Source organism: Pelodiscus sinensis, chromosome 11 (assembly GCF_052426305.1).
Source record: "Pelodiscus sinensis isolate ZL-2025 chromosome 11, ASM5242630v1, whole genome shotgun sequence".
NCBI classification, from domain to species: Eukaryota; Metazoa; Chordata; order Testudines; family Trionychidae; genus Pelodiscus; species Pelodiscus sinensis.
This window is the reverse complement of record NC_143062.1, coordinates 18,598,490-18,619,334: the sequence shown is the minus strand read 5'-3', so window position 1 is coordinate 18,619,334 and position 20,845 is coordinate 18,598,490. Positions and strand designations below refer to the sequence as shown.

Below are 20,845 nucleotides of genomic sequence, written 5' to 3'. Positions count from 1 at the left end.
GAGCTGCCAGGGTAATCGTGCGCCATAGAGGAACCCTGCTAATGGAGAAGGTTCCGTGTGGCTGTGAGGGGAGCAATTGAAGGACCCCAACTTAGATTGCCAGTTGCACCAGGGGCTACCCAGAAGCTGATCGAGAACAGGACCCCCCATTGGGCTGGCTCAGGGCCTCCTGGTTGTATCAGGCACTGCCCAGAACCTGACTGAGCTTGGGCTCTCTGTGGTGCCAGGCGCTGTGCAGTGAGACTGGGGCCTGCTTCCACCTTGTTTGGGTGCTCTGCAGACTCCAGCTGAGATCAGGGCCCCACGCTGAGGTGGATGCTGCACAGAATGTGATTGAGATCATGGCTCTTGAGTGTTTTTAGCTCCTTGTTTCACTCATTCCTCTGGTTCCTCATTGCAGCTGCCCCTTTGGGGAAAGTAACTCACTGGCTGTGACCCTCCCCCCCATTGTGATGAGACAGTTTCCGAACTCCTTTCAACCTCAAATCCCACCCCACTTCAGCCCCAGCAGCCTGCCCGCCCACCCCCACGTTCTTCGCTTGTCCTAATGAGCATATGGTCAGGGCTGTGCAATAAGAACATGGGTCATACACCCATCCCTGGTACCTTTCACCATCATGTAGCGGAGCAGTGGTGACCTGGAGCCTATATTCCAAGGCTGAGCTGGTTCACTTCCTATGGCAGTGCCTATTACCAGTACTGCAAGTCTCCTGCAGATGGGAATTCCACCTCCCCTTTAGCTACCTCCCCAGGGAGAATTCAGGGACTGGATCAACAGCCCTAGACATGGCCGATTGCTACCCAAATGCAGCCCCATCGGAAGGAAAGGACTGGCCAGCGTCTGTATTGCATGGGTGGTTGATGCTGTTTGTATTATGAGAAATACCTTGAGATACTAATTGAGATCATGGCCAGGCCCTGTGTGAGGTTGGGGTCCCCAGCAAGCCAGGTGGTGCACAGATGTAGATGAGACCAGGGCCCCAGAAAGCTGTGCCCTGACAATTTTGCTTGTGAAAAGTATGTTCTTGCAGTTTTGCACACAGTACACTAAGGACTCAAAGATTAACGCTCACTGAATCTGGCTACCCACACACACATTTTAGTTTAGTCTTTGCATCCCAAGGATTCACTGTGACCAAAGGCACATCCCTTCCCTCCCCCCAGTATGTGCACGTGCGTGCACACACATGTGGAAAGCGCAGCTGTCACCTCATCTTTAAGGCTGTTTTAATTAAAACTCGTCACCTGATGACCTTTCACATTTCACAGCCAGCTTATAAAAGGAGGGTGGGGAGATCTGTGTGGCATGACTGCCCTGCTACAAAGATCCCCCACTGCTTCCGGGGGTGCTTTAGATGTGAAGGCGGCTGCTGCCTGGTATCTCAAGTGGAACGGGCATGAAAAGGACCCAGGGGAGAGGAACCCCTTTGCCGCCTTGTGCATCAGTTGTGGTTTATTAAAATTGCAGCTGCATCTTAGATCCTCTCCTGCTGTATCACCCCTAGTGTGTGCCCGTAGCCCCCAAGTCTGCATGCACACCAGTTGTGGCCGCCTCTGAGCCTGTCTCCTTGAAGTGAGTGGTTTGTAAAGTAACCCTTATAGAGAGTCTGATCAAACACTGGGGGCCCTGAACTCGGTTAGGGTCAGTGCCGCACCCAGTACAATGGGGGTCCCAAATGTGCACATTCTGTGATTGACACCTGCTGTGACTCAGCTTCCTCTAGCTGCTTATTTCCACTTGAGCCCCTCACCATGTTACCTCGTCTCAGAGCCATATTACTGGCTGTGGTCGGTAGCAGCTGTTTAAATACAATCCCATGCATTGGCTGGCTCTGTCGGTGGCTCCGACAGCAATTGGGGAAAGTTGCCAAGGGAAGTTCAAGCAACATTAACCGCTTGTCACACATGCTTCTGTTTAACGCCCTCAAAGTGCGCTTGACAAAGGGTTTTGCAACAGGCTTGTAGCTGCCACGTCTGGGGCCTTGGTACTAACAAGGCCCTGACATGAGCATGAGGATGTTTGGTTTGCAGTAAAAGGGCTTGGAGCTGGTCTTTAGCGATTAGGGGGATGGTTTTTATGTGAAATCCTTGATGGGACCATGGGTGCTGGAACTAGGGGTACTGGGGTGCTGCAGCACCCCTACACGTGAAGTGCTTTCTGTTATATGCCGGGTTTGCAGTTTGGTTCATTGGCTCTCAGCACCTTCTGTACACAAATTGTTCCAGCTCCTCTGGATGGGACATCAGAATCCTGGCAATCCATGGGCCTATAGTCCCCAGATGGATGCTTCCCAACTAATACTTCTGCCCTTATTGCCTGAGCACTTAGCCAGTGTTCAGAGCTTTATTTGGGGATAGATGGGGCACCTGGGCATGGATGGAAAAGCAGAAATATGAGTCAGGTCTGATCTGCTTGGAATCTTGTTTATTTTACAAGTCGTCTTACCCTGAATGCAGCAGAACCAGCCAACAGCAAACTGGTTCCTTGCTCGAAAATCCCCACATCTGCCCCATCAGCAGGCTCTGGGCCCGAGAAGCTCAGTCTCTCTGCTCCCTTTCAGGGTCCCAGTTATGACTGCTTCCCCGGCTACCTGTTTCCAACATACACAGCCTGCAAGTGATCTCCTAGCACTTGCATCTGCAACCAGAGAATCCACTCAGCCCCTCTATTTATCTCTGACCTGCTATGCCTCCCAGGCCTTGGGCAGTCAGGAGTTGGCTTTTACTGAGTAAAGATACTGAATTGCTCCTTCCATTGAGCTCACAGTCCCGTTGAGCATTTGGCAGAGCCACTGGTGTTATCAGGATCTGTGATTCTCTTGAGATCCAGGACCCTGTCCTCCATGGAACTTGTTAGCTCATTTCAGCGTAGCAATATGTTCACCCCAGCAACCCAAGAATCATTACGCCCATCATGCACATGCGGAAGCTGAGGGTCTGTGGCTTTTCTCACCCCTTTGCAAACTGAGCTCCACGCCAGAGCTTGAACCAAATGCTAATTGTTTTTCAGGGGAAATTTGCAAATGTTTCACTCCCACCTCCAAAAACAAAACAACAAAAAAAAACTTGAAAAAAACTTGTTTTTTTCCTTAGCCAGAAATGAATGTTGGGGGACTCTGGGGGGCAGTATTTCTCTCTCTCTCTCACTTTTCTGGAAAAATGTTGAGTTTTGAGCAGAAAAAAAAAGTAAGGAAATTTTTTTTACCAAAACCAACTAGAAACAAACATTCATGTTGTGGGGCGAAAAAAGGGTTGTTTTCAATTGAGAAATGTTTCCAACCAGGGTGTCACAAGTAGCCCTGCTCTACAGCCACAATCTGGAACAGATTTTCCAAGCCAATGAGAACGCTGGCTAGTACAGGTTGGACCTCCCTGATCTGGCATTCTTGGGGCCTGAGCAGTCTCGAACAAGGTGGTTTGCTGGACTAGGGGAGGTCAGGGTCCCAAAGCTCCCCTCCTAGACTGCCAGCTCCAGCCAGCGTGCTGCACCTGGCCTGCCTGCCTGACTCCACTGCCCCCAGCGTTCTGGCGAGGCTCCGACTCTGCCCGTCAGCCCTGTGAGCCCTACTCCTGGCAGGGCTCTGCTTTGTTTGCTGTCTGTCAGTGCCCTGCTCCTGGCTGCTGGCCCTGCGGGCTGCCAGTCCACTGATGGGGCTCTATCCCTGGCTGCCAGCTGGGGCTCCCTATGCTTGGCGCTGCTCCACTGCTGGCCCACCAGCGGGGGGCGGTCCTCTCCTGGCTGCTGCCCGGCACTCCCTATTCCTGGCAGAGCTCCACAGCCGTGCAAGTGGTGCTCTGCTCCTAGCTGCCAGCCAGGGCTTCCGGCCGCTGGAGGGGTTCCAATCCTGGGTGCTGGTCCCACAGCTCCTGGGCTGCTGACCAGGCTCCATACAGGCTATTGGCCTGCCAGAACAACTCCACCTAGCCCCTGGCAATCTCTCTGGCTGGGGCTCTCTGGTCCAGGGGACGAGAGAGATTCAACCTGTAATTAATAGTAACAACCCACAGTTTTTAGTTAGTGCTTTTCATCAGAGATCTTAAGGCACTTTATGAAGGAGGTTGGTATTGTTGTCCTCTAATACAGATGGGCACAGAAGAGACTTGCCCAAGGTCATTCGGCCAAAATCAGAGTGCCCATTGTGCTATGCTCTGCACAGATGCTAAACGATATTGGGGGCCCTCATTGTGCAGGATGCTGCACAGACCATAAGCGAACCCCATGTGGGCCCTGCTCTCAGTCTGGGTCTGTGCAGCGCCTGGCACAATGGGGCCCTGCTCTCAGTTGGGGTGTGAGCGGCACCTGGCACAATGGGGCTCTGATCTGGGTCGGGGTGTGAGCAGCGCCTGGCACAATGAGGCCCTGATCTCAGTGTGGGGCCTGTAAGTTCTCCTGTAACACAAATAGTAATAATCTTACAGCCCTTGGTCATATCTTTCATCTGCTTCCATCTCCCACTGTGATGTGGAGATAAGATGGGTGATATTCCTGGTGCTAATGACTCTTATCAGCTGTGTAACTGATTGCATTATTTCCCTTCCCTGCTTCCCCTGTCTTAGAAAGGGAGATTGCAAAAGGTTAAACAGGCAGTTTGCAGGCTTGTCCCATCATCACCTGCAATCTGGGAACATTTAGCCCGTGGCAGGCAGGCAGAGTGTCAGCTGTAGTCCTGCTGGGTTCAGTCGGTGCGTGGCAAAGGGGGTGGGTCGGGAGCCCCCAGAGGAAGCCTATTAAGCTTTATCCAGGGGGAATTTTTGCGCTCTCAGCCGTGTTGGTTTTGTGCAGTTGTGAAGGCAGCATGCTTGGAGCTGCGTGTGTCTGTTCTTTTCATTGACAGGAGAGAAGGCAGCTTGATCACACTCTAGGTGCTCCTACATGGGGAGGAGATTTCTGAGCGCACAGGGCTCTTTAATCTTGCAGACAAAGGCAAAGGGAGAACAAGCAGCTGGGAGCCAAAGCGAGACAAATTCAGCCTGGAAATACAAGGCACTCATTTTTCACTCATCGGAGCAACCCGGGGTGGGATGGATTCTTCATCACTTGTGGTCGTCGGGTCGCCGTTGGATAGGCAGTAGTTTAGCACCAGTTTTGGGCTGGGAGCAGGAATTAGGGTTACGTTCTCTGTGCAGTGCAGGAGGTCAGATGGGATAGTCACAGGGTGCTTTCTGGCCTTACTGTCTCTGAATCACATTTGGGGGTATGCATGCATGTGTATGTGGGGGAGGGGTATCAGATATTGCCAAGAGAGAGAGACACTTCTGAGTGCTCATGTCCGGATTAGTTGTCAGGGAAGACAAAGCCTCTGTGCATGCGTGTGCAGGCAGCCTTTTGGGGCAGCCACACTCCCAATCCCCCTGGCCCTGTCAGCGTGCTCGTTACCCCAGCACCGCAGCTCAGCATTGCCAGGTGCTGCCCGCTTCCTGCTGTGCTCTGCTGTCTGCCCCCCCTTGCTTCCTGTGCAGAATACGCCTTGTAAAAAACAAAATGCCAGTTATCATTGCCACCCTTGATCAGGGCCCTGTCTCTTTCACAGGGATGCTTTCCCAGACCAAAGTGGGCTGCAGGGAGTGCTGGGAGAGACAGGGAACTGCGAGATAAAGGAGCTGGAGTCCTGCTGTTCCTTCCTCTGCACAAGGAAACAGCTTAGTAGTCTTTTACCTTCACACTCAGTTGCCTTTGATCCAAAGGGATACTTAGATAGGGCTGCAATCTGGCTAGCTCAGTCACAGAGTCCTTCAATCATGCTGCTACCTCAGCTCCCAGCCTTCCTTTTATCCAGCCCTGCCAGCACCGTCAGCCAGAAGCATTCCAACACCATGGGCAAGCCTGAGATGGTCTTAAAAATCATGAGATTTGGGGGGATGTTTGCACTGCTGTGTCTGTCCTGGGCAGCCCCCCTTGGCAGGACCATTGCACTCGGGTCAGAGTGTGCTGGTGGATGCAAACCCCTTCATTTCAAATGGGTGAGTCCCTTTCTACACTGGAATGACAAATCTGAACTAGGGCCTTACCTTGTGCAAGTCTCTGTTCACACCAATACAGCCTGTCTACATGAGGGACTAGCACTGGTGCAAGTTGCTTTTTACACGAGTGTGCACTGCTGCAAGTCATACTTTATACAGTGCCACACACCAGCACTAGGTCTTGCATTAATGCAACCCCCCAACCCAGGACAAAGTACAAGTCACACCACTGGATAAGAACCTAGGGTCCTGTAAGAGTCTTGACAGCAGGCAATTCTTTCCCCTTAGAGCCCTACCTAGATATTTCAGCAGGTGCACTGTTGGGTTCTCCCTCCCCCTTTTGTAGCAACATGAGGAAAAGCCAAATCCTTTCTCCCATGACGAATCCATTTGCTAGAGTCCAAGAGACAGTTACAGTATTTCAGTATTTCCTTTGCACCAGCCGGGGCTGGCTTTGAAGAGGCGATTAGGTGCCCAAGGCTCCAGGTGAATAAAAGAGGATTTAAGATGCTTTTATATTCCCCACTGACACCTCCTCAATAGTCTTTTGAAGCCATGCAATATATCAAGGGGTGCTTTGGTTCAGGGTGCATGCCACTCAGAAAGGAGCTGTCAAGGAATGAGTGCCTCACCTTGTTTAAAACCCTGCTCTCAAATTCCCTGGTGTGAAGTGCAGCTCCAGCTGCCTCTGCTGTATCATCCCTGCCAATCCATCCCCAAGTCCAAGAGGAGCAACCTCATGCCATCCGGCTGGATGGGTGTGAAATGATCTAGGGGGCATTGCCTGCTTACTTGACACTAGTCTAAATGATTATATGAGGGACTCATGAGTGGATGTCACTGCCCATCTGGGAGGCATCAGATTGTGCCGAATGTCTGGGATCATCTGGGGAGAGGATTTCCCCTGAGTAACAGGTAAGCCTTAGACCATATGACAGAGCTAGATTTTGCAAAAGAGACCAGCTTTTCTTTAGCATCCCAACTGAGATTGGTGCTTCATTGTGCTAGGTGCTGCATAGACTCCCAGCTGAGATCAGGGCTCTGCTAGGCCAGGTGTGGCACAGGTATATGATGAGAAACAGTCTCTGACCCAGAGAGCTTGCAGTCTAGATAAGAGAAAGATTATTATCCCCGATTTAAATGTGGGAAAGTTGAGGCTCAATGAGAGAAATGACTCACCTAAAGAGATTGTGAAGGAGTTGGAATTGAACCTTAGTGCAGGGACTTATTGCTGGGCCATTGTATATCCCAGGATCTCACTCCTTTCTAAAGGGAATGGCAAGACTGTTAGTGGTGCTTTGCTCTAGATCAGCGGTTCCCAACCTTTTCCAGATGGGGACCCATTTTGACAATTCAGGAAGACTTGGTGACCCAGGGCAATTCAAGAACAGGGGGAGGTGAGAGGGCAGAGCCACCTGGGGAGACACTTGGAGACCCTTTTGAAATGTAATGGCGACCCATATTTGGGTCCCAACCCATAGGTTGGGAAACCCTGCTCTAGAGGGTAAGGGAATGAATGGGTTGAGTGTCAGGACACCTGCTGGTCTGCCACCAACTCTGGGCAAATCACTTCCCAGTTCTGTGACTCAGTTTCTCCTCCGGCATTTGGCTATTTAGATTGTAAACTGCAGGGCAGGGATTGTCTCTTACTCTGAGCTATACCCAGCACAACGGGAGCCTGGGTCTCAGCTGGTCTCTTTGTGCTGCCTGGCGCAATGGATTCCCAATCACAACTGGGGTCTCCAAGCATTACTGGGATCTAAACAATGCCTATCCGGAAGCTGCATTTCTCCAGTCTGGACATGATGTTAATAGTTCTGTTTTCTGGCAGGTTTCACCTCTGGTTCCAGTCTCCAGAGCTGGCCAATTCAATCATGAGTTGGGCATGTGGTCTTTCCTGGACTTGAGTTATTCAGGGATTCGTGCTGCTCTCAGAACCAAGGCACATAACAGAGTCCCCAGTGGAGTGACCTTGGCCCTGACGCATCACATCTCTCCAGCCAGCTTTTTCATCTACATCCTCTCGGTCTGTCTCTTTACTCCCCGTATCATTGCATTGCCTGCAGTTCTTTTGCCAGATCTGGGAAGGGGGGCAACACAGGGAGGGGATATGTAGGATCAACTGTGGGTGTTTTGCTGTCCATTTTTGGTGTCCTCACCCAGAGTTTTCCATCCACAGGATGAATTAGGGTGGGTGCCCCAGGTCCAGCGCTTTTGGAAGCCCTGCATCGGCCATCCCCAACATCCTATGGATAGGAGGGACCTGGAGGCTTACACGGGCCCTTTGCGGGGCAACAGCAGGGGCTGCCCCCCCCCCCCACACACTTACCATGCAGAAGCAGCAGGAGCTGGAGGAGCCCAGCAACCTGCTCTGCACTACTCTGCTACTCCACCCTCCTGGCCCACTGTGCTTCCCCCCGGAGGTCCCAGGGCGCTCCACTTCCCACCGCCATGGAGAAGTGAGGTGCAGTGGTCTGGAAGAGGGCGGTGCAGCGGGGTGAGACAAGCTGCCTGGCTGCTCTCTCCCACTGCCTGTGTGGCAAGTGGGGAGGGCTACCCCTGCTGCAGCTGCACCCGGCTTCCTGTAATCTCTGAGCTGTGTTGCTTGAGGAAGGGGGCAAAGAGGCAGAGCAGAGGTGGGTCTCGGAAAGGAGTGCAGTGGGGAAAGGGCCTGCAGTGGGATGGCAGGGGGTTGTCCCAGGCTCTGCATTACCCTCGGGGTGGCTGTATTCTCACCTCTATCCCAAGAGCAGCCTGTTGACTCTAGTGGAGTGATGCTGATTTACACATGCTGGAAATCTGGCCCAGTGAACGTAACAGCTCCTATAATGGGCGATCTGACAGCTGCAGTAACAGATTTTAAAGCCAGCAGAGATCATTGTGACCTACTACATAAGCAAAAGCCAGAGAATACCACCAGCCATTCTTGCATGGAGCATTATAGCTTGTGGATGGACTGGGCACAGAGTGGCACAGGTTGCTGGAGTTTCTCTGCATGTGTGATCATAGCTCCAGCCTTTAAGTCCCTGCCTGCTTCTGATGCACAAACGCTGCCACTGAAGCATGTTCCCAAGCTGGGAAATTGCAATCCTATGCAATGCTTTTAACCTCTCACTAGCCAAGAGATCAGGTCTAATGCGGAAGCCATGAGCTTGGATTTTAGGTTAAATAGCAAAAATCACATAGTGGAGTGCCAAGTTGGGGGTTGGGGTGGGATAGAGGCAGACTCAGCTCCTAGTGTTCATGACAGTAACTGAACAAATAAATACACTCTGTAAACCCCAGGCCTTTACCCCCTGCATCCACAATACTATCTTCAATTACCTCCCAGTGAGCCAGATAGTGAAAAAGTCCTGGTCATTTCACCTAAAGAACTCTGCACTTGCCATCCATCCATCCATGTCTTCATGTCAGGCCACCTTCAGAGGTTGTGAATCCTGTTTTTTTTCCCTTTCCCTTGTGCCTGGAATGCCATATTCTGCTCTCTGGGCAATGAGAACTGGAAGGGAAGTTTTGTGTATTTGAAGAAACCATAGAGATTTGTTAGGGTATGTCTACGCTTGCACCCTAGTTCGAACTAGAGATGCAAATGTAGGTGACCGAAATTGCTAATGAAGCGGGGATTTAAATATCCCGTGCTTCATTAGCATGATCTCGCTGGCACATTACTCCGCTCAACAGCTGTTCTGAAAGTGAAAGTGCGCGCCGGGACGCATGAGTTCGAACCAAACCCCTTGCTTTGAACTAACGTTACTCCTGAGGTTAGGGGTTTGGTTCAAACTAACGGGTCCCGGCGCGCACTTTCACTTTCGGAACAGCTGTTGAGCGGAGTAATGCGCCGGCGTGATCATGCTAATGAAGCACCGGATATTTAAATCCCCGCTTCATTAGCAATTTTGGTCGCCTACATTCGCATCCCAAGTTCGACCTAGGGTTCAAGCGTAGACATACCCTTGGAGATTGAGTCTCTGCCTAATTCTCTTCCCCTCATATCTTCCTCGCACCATAGCTGAATGCCCTTCCCTTCACATCCCCCTCTTACTGTGGCAAAATGTCCTTCTCCTCACATCCCTCCTCTCACTATGGCCAAACGGACTTCTCCTCACATCCTTCTCTCGCACCATGGCCCAGTGCCTTTCCCCTCATGTCTCCACATCTTACTGTGGCTGAACTTGTTTCCCTTCATGTCCCCCCTCACAGCATGGCCTAATGTCTGTCACCTGGTCTGCTACAGGCTCTGGAATTTTTTTGCTTGGCATCCAGAGGGGGTAGAGATGGCCATAGATAGATATGTCTGGGGATGGATATTGGATGGATGAATAGACAGATAGGTGGAGTGGTGTACATAGCAATATGCAGAGGAGTGTTTATGGGGATAGATGGATGGATACAGGGATGATAAGGGACAGAGAGATGTGTAAGGAGATGTATGAATAGACAGAAGAGTATGCATGGAGATGGATGGACAGATAGAGGTTGGTTATGGAACTACCTTAATATTTTTACACTAACATCACTCTGGTCTTGGGAATGGAAATGCTTATCTGTTCCCAGAGCCACTGCATAGTGCTTTGATGAGAAAAAGCAACATATATTTCTTTTGGTAGCCCTCTTCCAACTCACTCTCTAAGCCTACCCTAGCACCAATCCACTTTTATTCCTCAATACCACGGTGCCTTTATTTTAATTTTGCAGTTTCACCTCCATCTCCACCCCTACAGGTGAGGAGAGAATGACCCAGACCACCGTAAAAGTTAAATCTTTCTATTTTATTTCAAGAAAGGACAAGGAAAGAATTTTTTTATTTTAAACTCGTACATTTTTTTGTCCATTTGTTTTGTTTTTTTTATTTTTATATGAAAAAAGGGGGACAAAGGAACACATTCATCTCAGACATTGAAAATTTCAAGGCACCTAAAGGAAAGAGGCCAAAGGGCGCGCAATGAGTGCACTTTGGTTTCTCGGAAAAGAACCCTTATTTTGGTGGTGAGGAGATGGGATAACCAGGCTGGCCTCTGTCTGCGCATGGCTCAGCAGATGCACGGAACAAGAAAAGGGATGGATGAGTGCAGGCATTGTGGTCCCGCTGATGTGAAGATACGCAGTTTGAACAGAATGCTGAACTGATTCTGTTTGATGATGCTGTTCGAGGTCCGACGGGTCCCTTGAACTGAGTCTGTTTGATGATGCTACATGAGGTCCAGTAGGCAAAGAGCTGAACTGAATCTTTTGACAATGCTACACGAGGGGCTGTTTGCAAGGGGCTGACTTCCTTTGCAGCTGTGTTGAGCCATTGAATGTCCATTGGGCTGCGCATGAGTCCAATTCTGATCTGGACTATGTGGGGGAATGGAGAACTAGCTACCCCTGGGTTGCATATCAACTGACAGCCATGAAGATGACAACTACAATGCTAGTCATGAGCCTCACTCTATGCAAGGTTTTCCCTGTCTATTAACTATCCTAAAACTTGGTTCAGGCAGGTTTACAGTTGCTCACTGCTGCCATGTGCCCTTCCAGAATGTGCAAAGTAGCTAAGCTTACATTAAGAACATGCAAACTTAAACCTCCAAAGCCCAAGAAATATGCGTAGGGAAAGAGTCATGGATGGGCATATGGACAGAGTGATAGAAAGTTGTGTATGCAGATAGATAGATAGATGGATAGAATGGTGGGTTGGGGCTGGTTAAGTGGATAGATAGAGAGGGGAGTGTTTGGAGATAGATAGAGGTGTATTAATGTTTACCTCACTCCTGCCACCTGAGCTTAACTCTGCCCCCTTGATCTCTGACCTTTACCTCACCCCACTTTGTTATTTTAACCAGCTGCTTGGAGCTTTTAACTTTCTGAGGTGTAGAGTGGTAGGGTGAAGGGATGGTCCTGTTTAGATAGTCTTACATCTAGGGATACTAACACTTTGCAAAGGCTACAGTGTATTGTAAATTCTGCAATGGATACTAGTGTATTTAAACACAGGCCAGATAGAGGCTGGGACTGCTGGGCCTCTTTCAATAATTTTGTTTTTGCCTTGCATTCCCCAGCCTCACAGACAATCCTGTTCTTTGTTTACTAGCTATGTATGAAAATCCATCCAGCCTTCCCTGGAATTGCAACTGTGGTGCCAAAAAGCCAGATGCCCTACCAACCACGTTCTGATGCCACTGGTTTTGATACCAGCCTCTATCCAGACTGTAGCACAGCTAGGGGCAAAGGTGTCCATTTCTTGTCTCCCTGAATATCACACAAAGTGCTAATTAAAATGGATAGTATTTACATTCTCACTTTGCACAGGTGTAAATGACTGACTGCACAAGAGTCAAGTCAACGGAAAACCAAGACAGTATCTCATACAGTAATCTTATAACAATAATCTTAAGGAACAAAAATAAATATCTCCTCTACTATATGTTTCTGTCAACATGAGGATGAGAAAGCACTAACATTTCTTGCAGAGGAAGAAAATTGTAAAGGCTCCATCACTGATTATGAGCATAAGAAACTTGCATCTCATCAGAGTTACACCAGTGCAAATCAGGATTAATTCCCACTGCAGTCAGCAAGCCCGAACAGTGTCAAACTGGGAGTTATGTCATTTTCAAGTTAGGAGTCACACCATTTCAAGCTGAGAGTCACATTGGTATGAAATTCTAGGATTCACACCTGTTTCAAACTGGGGGTAACATGGCTGTCATACTGATGGCACCCAAATCAGGGCCAAGGGTATTTCTATTAACTCGTCAACATGACCATCAAACAGGGCTTGGGGTGCTTGTGTCCTGATGTCCAATTCATGAATTCATTAGTTCAAAAGGCAACTCTCTCCCTAAAGCCTCTTTTTTTTTTTTTTTTTTTACTGCAGGTCTGTCCATTTGACCCTCTGCAAGATTCAAAGAGGGATTGGATGTTTCTATGATAACAAGAATACCCAGAGTTAGAATAGTAAATGCTTACAAAATGAATATGGGGAAGGATATTAAAACTCATGATTCAGGGCTTAAATAGATCTCTGCTAGGGATTGTAGAAGGTAGATTATCCCACATCTGCCTAATGCAAGGACACTTCTGAAGCATCTGGCCAGGATACTGGTCTACATGGCCCATGGGTCTGATTTATTCTTTTGATTGCTATGTTCGGGATATATTTGAAACTGTCTGGGAACACTGTGTCTATAGTGCTGGCCTTTGCTTCCATCTTCATGACCAACGTGAACATGGGCCACCATTCCACCAGATTGTCTTTGCTTTGAAAGTGAAAGAGCAGGAACAACTCTTTTCTTACCACTTATTAAAAATAATGATGCTTTGACTTCCCAGCAAGTAACAATTTACTAGCATTAGGTAATTTAGTCTCATAATCCCTGTTTTAATCTTGGGGGAGACTGAGGCACACAGGGGGTATGGGGCTCGCCCAGAGTCATGCAGCCAGGCAGCAACAGAGCTGGGAGTAGAACCCAGGGGTTCCATATCCCGGCCCATTTCCTCTAACCACTAAATCCCACTCATCTTTAAGAACTAATAATAGAATCCAGGAGTTTTGGCTCCTATTCCCATCCCCACAGCCCTAATCAATAGGTCATGCCCAAATATCTGCTGCAGAAAGAATATCCGCTAAGTTTATTCGAATGGAGGAGAAAAGTATTAGGGAGAGACCCCTATTAAACAAGTGCATCTCCACTGCACACTTATCTCCAAACAAGCTGTGCAATTTGAGCTATGCAAATTGCGTCGTTTATTTCAAGTTAATTTCGAAATAGCTTATTTCGAAATTTGGCGCTGCCTACAGAGCATCAAATTTCAAAATAAACCACTATTCCGAAATGTCCCTTAATCCTCGTGGAACAAGGTTTACAAGGACATCAGAATAGTGCGCCTGCTATTTCGAAAGCTATTTCAAAATAACAGGCGCTCTGTCAAGATGCAGAGAACGCTCTTTCAGGATACCGGAAATAGCACGACTGTCTAGACGTACCCTACTTGACATATAAGTCCAAGTCCCAGTTTTAAAAGTGACGTAGGTCCAGATTTACTACGTTATTTAGGCACCTAGAAATGCAGATTTAACCCAGTCATCATTTTCTGACAGAAAACTCTTTTGTATGATTTTGATCAGGCTTACTAAATACCGTTGGGGACTAAAATACTACTGCCTTTCAGTGAGACTTAGGCTCCATATTGCTTACATCACTTTGAAATATGGCTCATTGGCTTCTAAGTCACTTGGGCACATTTGAAAATTTCACCCCATATCTCTTTAAACTCCCAGTGATGAGGGAGGGATGAGATAAATTGCTGCAGATTCTTGGATTGCAAAAAACTAGGCCCTGCAAAAATGCAAGGGAATGACAAGAAAATTTAAGAAGCCAGTGGAGAATTCAGGCCAAATGATTATGTGCTATTCAAAGAACGGTAACTGCTGTTACTCAAAGTAAAAGCCCTAGGCAGCTATCAAGTTGGATGGCATAAGTGAGTTGAACAGATAGCTGGATGTGTGTGTTGGGGGGAGTGATGTCTAGTAGTGAGGATGAATTGTAAGGCACAGAGACAGGCTGTGGATGAGACTGCTTCCTCGGAGAATTTTTGTGCTTGTCTTTAGGCTCAGGTTCCACCTGGATCAAATATTGATGGTGGAAGCTACAGGGCTTGACTCTCATTCGCTCAGGCTTGTGCAAACAGAATGTGAAGCGTTCTGTCTGGTCTCCTGCCTGCTTTGCACTTGGCATTTGCAGGACTGAGCCCTGTGTGGTGACCAGAGAGCAAATATAAAAACTCAAGATGGAGCGGCAGGGATAACAAGTGCCTATATAAGACAAAGCCCCAAATATTGGGAGTGTCCCTATACCATTGGGACTTCTGTCACCATAGGCCCCCGAGATCACCCACACGTTATGCAATAGAAGCCAACCCTTGGCAAACACAAAAAAATCCATATTTGATGTCACCTTTAAGTGGCTTAGTTCCAACTAATGAGTTTAGCAGCTGAATTTTGTTGCAATAAATAAAGGAAAAACATTTGCATTTTTTCATTTTTAACCTGTTTAAATAGCTCTGTTTTAAATTATGGCAGCTTTGCAAGCTGAGCTGTAAATTATTACTGTAAACTCCAGGTGCGCGGAGGGGAAGACATCAGCCAAACCTGCTTGAATCACCTGAATTAATGAGTGTGAGGCTTGCATTGTGCTAAACGTGTCCTCTTGGAGCGCCAGTTCAAATTAGCTCCGTTTGTTAAGTGCTGTGTGTAGAGTTAAACACTTAATAAAATTACACTTCGTGGGAGGTGGAATGCCAGAACTCAGGGCTGGATCCTTTCATGCAGTGTTAATCATATAAATATAAGCTCCACTGTATGCCTTTCATCGTTTTTTTCCCTTCCTATGGTTGTGAATGGAAAGGAAGAGCAATAAGACTTTCCCCACTTTAAAATGATTTTCTTTTGCCCTTTGTGAATAAATATCCCTCTACCCTATCCCTGGGTTATTAGTGGCATCAATTTGCATAGAGACAGAGCAGTAGCATAATCAGCTAGGGAAATGGTGTTTTCCAAGGAACATCAGAGCCAGGCTTTGTTGGAATTGCAGTTGCAGTTTGCAAGGGATGAAGTGTAAAAGCAGATTTGGACACGAGGATAGGTCTGGGGGTTGGTGTATAATGCAAGTGGAACTGGTTGAACTGAAGGAGTGACTTTGAACTGGTTAAGTGGGGACTGAGGGTGTTGGAAGTCAGAACTTCTGGGTTTTATTCTCAGCTCTGGCTTTTAAGCTGAGTGGAAAAGGAGGGAGCTAGAAGTCACAACTCCTAGGTTCTATCACCAGCTGTGGGAGGGGAATGGGGTCTAGTGGGTCAGGGTAGGGAGAGATAGCTGGAAGTATGGACTCCTGGGTTCTAGCCCCAGCTCTGTCAGACCTTGAACTGGTGCCCAGACATTGTGCAGGTGTCATGTAGATTTCCTAAAAAGCCTAGTATTAAACTTAACCAAAACTTTGCTCAAGTCCATGGAATTGCACCCAGTAATGCCTGTCCTGAGTTCAGACTTGGGGAGCAATTTTAAAATCCTGTGCCTGTTACTAAAGGGAGATTCAAGTAGGGGCTGGGTTTCCCTGGGAAGACAGATGATAGTTAAGTATACCAGGCTTGTTTTACTCAGTTGGAAATCAGTTTAAATCAGACCAAAAGAGGCTGCTCTTAATCGCAGCATTGCCAGCTCTTGTGACTTAACTGTGAGTCTCACAGCATTAGCTACTTTTCTTAAATCCCTGTCTCCTGGATTCTCATGACTGCCCACTCTTTTTTAAACAAAATGTCACCAGCAATCCTGGTTATAGAAAAGAACTTGATAATAGGAATCTGGAAGACACATATAAATAATTCTAAAGTTTTGGGGTTTTGTTGTTTTATGTTAGCCTGATTTTAGAATGCTTGCATTTTGCTAGACAGAGTGGTCTTATGGTTAAAGCACTGCACTGGTATTCAGAAGACCTGGTGTTTACTCCTGATTCTGCCACTGGTCTGCTGGGTGACATTAGGCAGGTTGCTTTTCCATATGTATCTCAGTTTGCCCAGCAGTAAAATGGGGATAAGGATATTTATCCTTTTATCAGGTTGAGAGCTACTGATGAAAAGGGTTATATAAGTGCTAGGGACTGTTACTAACTCAGATTAAAATCATCATAGTCTCTACTGCTCTGTCTGTATCCAGGTTTCTTATCTTAAACTTAGATTGTAAGTTCTTTGAAGCAGGGAGGGACTTGTGTCGTCTTCTGTGTTGATAGAGCTCCTGGCATACTGGGGTCGTGGTCCCTGAATGGGGCTCCTAGATGCTACGATAATATAAATAATAAATAGCAATAATTGTTGTTACTCTGGCTGTAGATGAGGTGAGGTTAGCATGATTTTGATTATAAGCAAGATTTAAGATCTGGTCTTCAGACAGATCAGTGCAAAAGTCAGGGGATATGTCCTTATATCAGTTTAAACCTGGCTTATATTGAGTTGATATATGTAGAGCTTGACTGTCCACAAAAGTTGTACTGATTTAGCTAAAGATGTTAAACCGAGATACTTAAATGGGTGTAACTGTGTATGAACGCTGCTCCATTGGTTTGATGCCAGAAGAGGTAATTAGATCATTCAGTCTGACCTACTATAACACAGGCCATAACGTTTTAGCAGTTCCCTCTGTGCTGAGCTCAATAACGTGCCGATTGGTTAACACATCTTCCAGGCAGGCAGGCAGTCTGGATTTGGAGACACCAAGATGGAGAATCCACCACTTCCTTTAAGAGTGTGTTCCAATGGTTAATTATGTGCCCTGTGAAAGACTGGTACCTTATTTCTAATTGCAATGGGTCTGACTTAACTTCCAGCCACTGGGTCTTGTTCTGCTTTCCTTTGCTAGACTAAAGAACCTTTTAGGACTTGCAATTTTCTCCCCATGAATGCACATACTTTCTTGTAATCAAGTCACCTCTTGTACTTTTTGAGAAGCTAAACAGTTTGAGCTTGTGAAGTCTCTCACTGGCAAATATTTTATCAGCCCTTGGACCATTTTTGTGGGTCTCATCTGCACCCTCTCCAATTTTTTAATATCCCTTGAAAATTTGGCCTGCTGAACTAGATGCACTAATACTAATATCAGTCTTTGCAGTGCTGTATACAGGATTAGTATAAACCAGGTTCAAATCAAAGTAAGAATGTCCATTCATAAATTATGCTGATACAATGCACCTTCCCATATACTTGATGATTTGCAGGCACAAGTTAAACCAATATAAACCAGTTTGAAACTAATATAAGTGTGTTCACATAGTTTGCTGCAATTTAACTAAACTATTGATATATAATCCAAAATAGTTTATTTCTAGGAAAGTAGCATGTTCTAATAGATGAAGCAAAGGATTAGGATTTAGGACACCTGGTTCTATTCCCACCTATGCCACCCACCTATGCCACCGACCTGCCGTGTGACTTTGGGAATATCACTTCCCCTCTGTCTGCTCCTGTTTCCCCTCCCCCCACTTTTTGTTTAGATGTAAGCTCTTGGGGGCAGGCACTGTCTTTAGTTATGTATCTGTGCAATGCCCAGGATGATCTTTGATCTTGGTCAGGGCTCCCCACTAGTTTTTACTTCAACCTACTAATCTGTGTTAAAACTACAGACTGCTTTGTCTTCACTAAGGGTTTGTCTACTCAGCAGTATTATTGCGGAATAATGTGTGTTATTTCAAAATAACTGTGTGAGCATCTACACAGCTAGCCCATTATTTTGAAATAATTTCAAAATAACGGGCAGCTTATTTTGGTGTTTGTATCTCTCATTCCACAAGGAATAATGCGCTTCCAAAATAGCTGTCTCAGAATAGCAGTAGTGTGGATGCTTCGCTGCTAATTCAAAATAGCTCCTCCCCTAGGCCATTCAAATAATTACTCCCCAGTGCTTCCTGGGGCTCTAAACCGAGGCAGCATGTCCACATTAGGGGAGCCTGCCTCAGACTAATTTCCAGGCTTCCCTGTAGTGTAGATGCGCTATATCGAAATAAGCTATTTTGGAGTATTTCTTCTGGAATAGTTTATTCTGAAATAATTGTGCGGTGTAGACGTAGCTTAGAATAGTAGCTCATGTTAGCAAATGCATCTTTTTTCCCAGTGAAAATGCACCCACTGGGGACTTGTCTGCCATGTGCTCTAATGCTTTGCTAATCAGGTCTAAATGCAGGAGACATCACTCTGTGGCAGGGTGTCAGTCCTTTATGTCTGTGTAAAGTGGGTGTGAAAAGCCATCCTCATCAAAACAGCAGCTCACTTTGCACTAGGATAAGTGACAAAACAAGACACAGGACAATGCAGAATCAAATCTTTAAGCCACTTCCCTCAGTTGGAATTATTTTTCCTCTCTTGGGGCTGGAAGATGGGGGAGTTTTATTCTGTATCTTTGTGAGGTGTCAGCTCTAGAATTTGTTTAGCTTCAGTGTCTGTTGTTTTGTCATAAGCAGGTAAAAGTGTTTTATGAGGGATTGTTTTAGCTATTGGAGGATGAAAGCTCCAGGAGAGCCACCAGCAAGGAGAGAGTGCCTTTTACAGCTATTGCTAATCAGATATTTATTGCTGGCTCTCTAATCAGTCAGATAACTACATTTATTCCCAGATATCTACATTTATTCTCCAGAATCAAGGATTTGCAACTGTGTATGTGTGTGTATGAAATAATCACAAATTATTATGCAATCAGTTTATAAGCAACTAGAGGATAAGAGGGTTCTAAGTAATAGCCAACATGAATTAGTCAAGAATAAATCATGCCAAACCACCCTAATTTCCTTCTTTCATTGGATTACTGGCCTAGTGGATAGGAGGGAAGCAGTAGGCATGATATATCTTGATGTTAGGCTTTTGAGGCAGCCCCCATGACACTAACTAGGAAAATGTGGTCTAGATGAACTTACGTTAAGGTGAGTGCAAAACTTGTTGAAGAACTGTATTCAAAGAGTAATTAAAGGTTATGCTGTCAAACTGGGAGGATGTATCTAGTGAGGTCCTGCAGGAATCTATCCTGGGTCTAGTACTATTCATTAATGACCTGGCTAGCAGAGTGGAAAATATGCTTATAAAATGTGTGGATGACATCAAGCTGGGAGAGGTTGAAAGCACTTTATGACTTTGACAAATTGGAGAGCTGATCTTAGATGAAGTTCACTAAAGACAAATGCAAGGGAGGGAAAAATGAAATGCACAGCTACAAAATGGGGGAGAACTGCTTAGGCGATCATTCTGCTGAAAAGGATCTGGAGATTATAGGGAATCACAAATATGAATTAGAATCCACTATGTGATGCAGTTGCAGAAAAGGATAAGATCATTGTGTTATAACTAAGACACTGAAGATAGGTGTCACACTCGCCTCAGCTGGAGAACTGGGTCCACTTCTGGGCACCACACTTTAGGAAGAAGTGGACAAACTGGACAGAGTCCAGGGGAGAGCAACAAACATGATGAAAGCTTTAGCGAGCCTGACCTGTGAGCAGTGTTCCCTGTAAGATGAGTGTTTGGGCAGCCACCCAGAGAGATTTAGGTGCAGCCCAGCTGTTTAGCATGTGTTTCTCCTGGTGGTGCACATCTGCACATGCCTTGGTGCAAATAACAAAATTTAATCCACCCACGGCTGGAAGAAATTAGAGGGAACACTGCTATGAGGAAAAGTTAAAACCACTGGGTATGTTTAGTCTTGAGAAAACATGACTGATAGGGAACCTGATGACAGTCTTCCAATATGTAAAGGCTATTATAAAGAGCAACAAATAGTCTGGTAGCACTTTGAAGACTAACAGAATATGTAGATCGGGGTTCCCAACCTGGGGTATGCGTACCCTTATGGGGTACGAGAAGCTTGTCAAGAGGGTACGGGGAATATTTGATAAATAACTAGATTATCCTAATTGAAATATTCCAAAAGTAGTAGTGTTAGTGAAAGAAGTTGTAGATTCTAGAGTCTAGAATTAATTTCCTTTCATATTGAATAGGGGGTACGGGAAGGTTACTAAAAGCCAAGGAGGCATGGGGGCCAAAAAAGGTTGGGAACCCCCGATGTAGATGGTATCATGAGCTTTCATGGGCACAGCCCACGTGTTCTGTTAGTCTTTAAAGTGCTACCAGATTATTTGTTGTTTTTTAAGTTTATCCTGTACAGACCCCTCTGAAGCTGTTATAAAGAGAATGGGGATCAATTGTTCTCTATGTCCATTGATGGCAGGACAAGAAGTAAGGGGCTTAATCTGCAGCAAGGGAGAGTTAGATATTAGCGCAAATTGTGTATCTTATTTAAAATGTAGGGTGCTGTGTAGATGCACCCTATGAAAGAGAGACAGACAGACCCTCTGTGCATGTGTGCAAGAAT

At 46.6% G+C, this 20,845-nt stretch overlaps 1 protein-coding gene across 4 annotated transcripts in view; it reads left to right on the top strand.

The window, feature by feature from the left end:
- MACROD1 (mono-ADP ribosylhydrolase 1) overlaps positions 1–20,845 on the top strand; it is a 227,060-nt gene that overhangs the window by 30,904 nt on the left and 175,311 nt on the right. The gene's annotated exons all lie outside the window — the stretch shown is intronic.